General features: G+C 47.6%; 1 non-coding gene across 1 annotated transcript; it reads right to left on the reverse strand.

Moving 5' to 3' along the window:
• Positions 1–3,314: 3,314 nt before the first annotated feature.
• On the reverse strand, positions 3,315–3,387 carry TRNAT-UGU (transfer RNA threonine (anticodon UGU)). Its single transcript has one exon. It is a non-coding gene; the product is annotated as a tRNA-Thr (tRNA).
• Between the last annotated feature and the right edge of the window lie 697 nt (positions 3,388–4,084).

Here is a 4,084-nt window from a genome sequence, read left to right on the forward strand (position 1 = left end):
TCCTTTGATCTCCTGGATGTTTGTCTGGCATTAAGAAATCTGGCGTGCCTCACCGGTTTGCCTAACAACCGTAGTTTGCTCTTATGCGTCATCCTGTGTCTAAGAGGAGGCCTGTAGTGACAGGGTTCCAAGGAAAGTCCCTCTTTCCTGGTCATCTCCTTTGCCCCAGGCTGAATAAGGGCAGGTTCTGTCCCTCCAGGGCCCACTATTTTGCCCTGGCAAATAGCAAGTTAAATGTATTTACATTTCAAGTACCTGTTATGTGCCAAGTTTATACACATTATCTGAAACCTCAAACCCTTGCTTCTTACGTGTAGCCACATAACCTCTGTTGAATAGGAGGCAAGCGAGGCCTTTCGAGGACAGCGACTTGCCCTTGACCACGGCAGCAAGGGAACAGGGAAACGTGGAGCTAGACTTGAACGAATGGCCTTGTCAATCTCCTGTGCACCTGCCTCCCTCGAGGGCCCTCGAGGGGGGTTTGGTGGCTTTTAACCAGGTATCTGAGGAAGGAAAGAGCTAAGAGAGGAAATGATCCATGTCTTCAAGAAGTTCTCCACATCCCGCATAGCATCCAGAACAGGGTAGGCAACTTGATTTAAGGAGAACAAAAGCATAAAATGCCACGGTTGTAAGGACTTTTAGGGGTCATGTGATCTCTGCTTTAGTACGGTGGGACATGCCCTGGACAGATTCTTCAGACTTCCAAAGAAACACACTCTATTTGTTTCTTTAGCCATCTCCATATGTAGGGTACCCTAACCTAACTGGATCTCAATCCATCAAACCTCTCTTCGATTCTTCTTCTCTTGTTTTGTGTTGATGAAAGATGCAAAACACCGCTCATCATTTTCTGAAGACTGGTTTTGGATCATCTTTGAGCCTCATCCTTTGCTCTTCCCCATGGTTTTTTTTTTTTTTTTTTTTACCTTTGCCTACCTTTGTAACCCTTCCAAACACTCTCTAGGATAGAAATGAACTTCAGGATCTAACTCTGACATTTTACACTTTTGGCTTCTTTGCAGATGAAGACATCACCGTCAAAGTAGGAGGAATTACAGCCTGGATCGTTTTGTTGAAAGATGGCTGAAAATCCTGGGTCAGTTCACAGAGATTGGATCCGATCTCTGGACCAAATATTTTAGCTCACTCTGCCTCATTTTTCCTGTACAATTTTCCTGCAGAGAAGTCTGGCTTGGAAGTATTTTGAGCACTGAGGGAAAGGTACTCAGAATTCGCGTATCACAATAAAGGAGCACATCCATCCATTTCAAGGCCTTCTGAACACAGATTTCGAATAGGAGGTTAGTGGGTCTAGAGAAGGGAACTGGAGGGTACCCCTGAAATGCTGGGAAACTGGGAGAGAGGCAGGGCATTCCTCTCTGGCAAAGTGGCTTTATTTTCTGGAAAATGGCTGGCGATGCCCGTGAGCTTTTATGAAAGGGCTAGGACAGTGAGAAACAATCACTAGGTCACAGCCAAAGTGTATTCTGCTTCCTTAGAGCCTAAGGTGTTGAGAAGTTCAGCAAAATACACATACGCATGTGCTAGCTCTTTTTAGAGACTGGCCGGAGGAGGGGGAAGAGGGAGGAAGGACCAGGACTGGTCATGGCTGGAGGGAGATGGACCTGGAATGCTTCAAAGGCATCTTTTTCTTACTATTACTTGATGACCAAGTGACCCAGAGTCAGTAGTCTGGGTACTAAGGTATTGGAGAATCTGAAATGGCTTTGCAAAAAGGCATTCAGTGTCAATGAAGTGCTCACCCTTATGTGACAATTGTGGGTATTTTTCTTGCATCAATAGGGCCTATATCCTCAAGGCGCTCTGCGCACTTCACCTCCACAGCATTCCTAGTAGCAAATATCCTGAGCACAGAAGGGCAGAATAAGCAACAAAAGTACAAGTTTCTTTTTCCAGAGCTACAATCTTGTAAGCCAAGATAGAAAGTCTTAGTTGCATCACTCCCAAAGCGAACCCAACTGAAGACATCCGTTCTCTTGCTCCCTCTGGAGTTTAAGATTCTGTTGGGGAGATATTTAATTCCATCTTGACCCACGCCATGCTTACTGCTTGCCAGGCACAGTCCTGGCTCCGGGAGACCCAGAGACCAAAGACACTCTCTCTGCCCATCAGTTTATCTGGTACAAGCACAGGTTAAGAATTAACTTGAACTCAAGGCCACAGGACTCTGGCTCCCTAAACCTGCACCACCCCACAGAAATATGAGAGCTGCAAATGGGAGCCACAGATGAAATTTAAAATTTTCTAGTAGCCACATTAAAGGAATTGGTGAAATTAATGTCATTATATATGTTACTGAATCCACTCTACAACATTATCATTTCAACATGTAATCAATTAAAAAACCACGAATGGGATAGTTTACATTCTTTCTTGGGTACTAAATTCTGTAAATCCAATGTGTATATCACTCTTTCCACACATCTCAGTCCCATTAGCAACATTTCAGGCCCTCGGTGGCCACATGTGGCTAGCGGCTACTTTACAGAGAAGCCTTCATCAAGCACTAGCCCTGAGATAGGGGGAAAGACGTCCCGGGTGGGGAAAATTCACGTGTTCAGAAAAGACTCTCGTGACTCCGTACTGCAGTCACGCGGCTTTCGGGAATCCAGGAAAAACCCGGAGAAATGAGAGCGGCTGCACCCGCTGGCTTCCCATGCAGCCCGGGGCTGTTGATTTTTGGGAGTCGCTCTCCCTCCCTTTCCAAGGGGCAGGACCTTGGAGCCGGGCGGGGCTCGGAGGCCCGGCTGCCACGTGGCAGCCGCAGCGCGGGCTCCCGGCCAGGCCATGCTGGCCACCTCTGGGCCTGGAACTGCGTCGGGACGCTCACCCGTCGGTCTCCGGGGAGGCGAGAGGGAGCCTGTGTCACAGCGCCACCCGCTGGCCGCGCGGCCACACTGCAGGCCCCCCGCCCGTTCCGCCCGCTGTCCAGCCCCGGCGAGCGCCGCCCGGCCGCTCTCTGCGGTTCAGCGCTGGGTGTCTGCGGAGCGTTGCAAACGAGTCCGCGCAGGACGCGCCTCCCTTTCCGGTGCTCGGCCCGCAGGTCGGGGGAGCATTGGGGTCGCCGAGGATGCCTTTCGTTTTTTTCTTTTTCCTGCTCTTTGTTGCTTTCCAGGATTTTCTCTTCCGGGTCACTTCTAAAGCACATTAAGGATACCCCTCATTTGCATTTCAGGAGGAGTGATTTTTAAGCCTACCAGAAGTAGTGTTTTCAGAAATCACTTTTCCACGTTGGGGTCTCTATTCCGTATATTAAACAGGATAATTTAGAAAAAGCTAGGATCGACAAGAGGCCCCAGCGAGGATCGAACTCGCGACCCCTGGTTTACAAGACCAGTGCTCTAACCACTGAGCTATGGAGCCTGCTTGTTATCCTGATCGCTATAAATCAAGGACATTGGAGGCAAAATTGCTTTAGTCGGCAGTCTGTGAAAATAACTGACCCAATGCATCTATTTTCAATGGTAAAGACTATGAAGTGCCAGAGAAAAATGCCTACAATCTGCTAAGCTGAAAAAAAACCAGGACCTCAAAACGTATGTTCGTCATTACAGAACGCTAAATCATAATCCACGGTCAGTTATGCAGACACAGGGCTGGAAGAAAAAGGGCACAAAGGAAATCATGTTCTGACCATATTATGAGTGGTACATTTACGTCTCAAAAAAGCCTCCAACCTATTGTTTATACGACAAATTGCATCCAGTTGAGTACTTATAAGGAAGTCGTGGTTCTCATAAGTTAAATGTTATTGATATTAGATGAATTAATTGAACACATTTTTATTGAGTACTCACTGCTGGACACTGGCGATACAGTGAGTGAGTAAAGCTCTGTCCCCACTCTTTTTTTAATGATTGGGATCAGGAAACGATGCCTCATTCTCTTGTTTGATGAACTATTTACTGAAGGAAGGAAGTTATGGCCACAGCATGACCCATAACTGCATGAAGGAGCCGATGAGGATCCTGCTCTCCCAGTGGGCTGCAGCCCTCTCTTCCTCACCTTCTTCCAGCGTCTGCTCCCATTGACTTTCTCAAGCAGACCCTTCCTGACTTTC

The sequence above is a fragment of the Equus asinus genome, chromosome 30 (assembly GCF_041296235.1).
Source record: "Equus asinus isolate D_3611 breed Donkey chromosome 30, EquAss-T2T_v2, whole genome shotgun sequence".
NCBI classification, from domain to species: domain Eukaryota; kingdom Metazoa; phylum Chordata; class Mammalia; order Perissodactyla; family Equidae; genus Equus; species Equus asinus.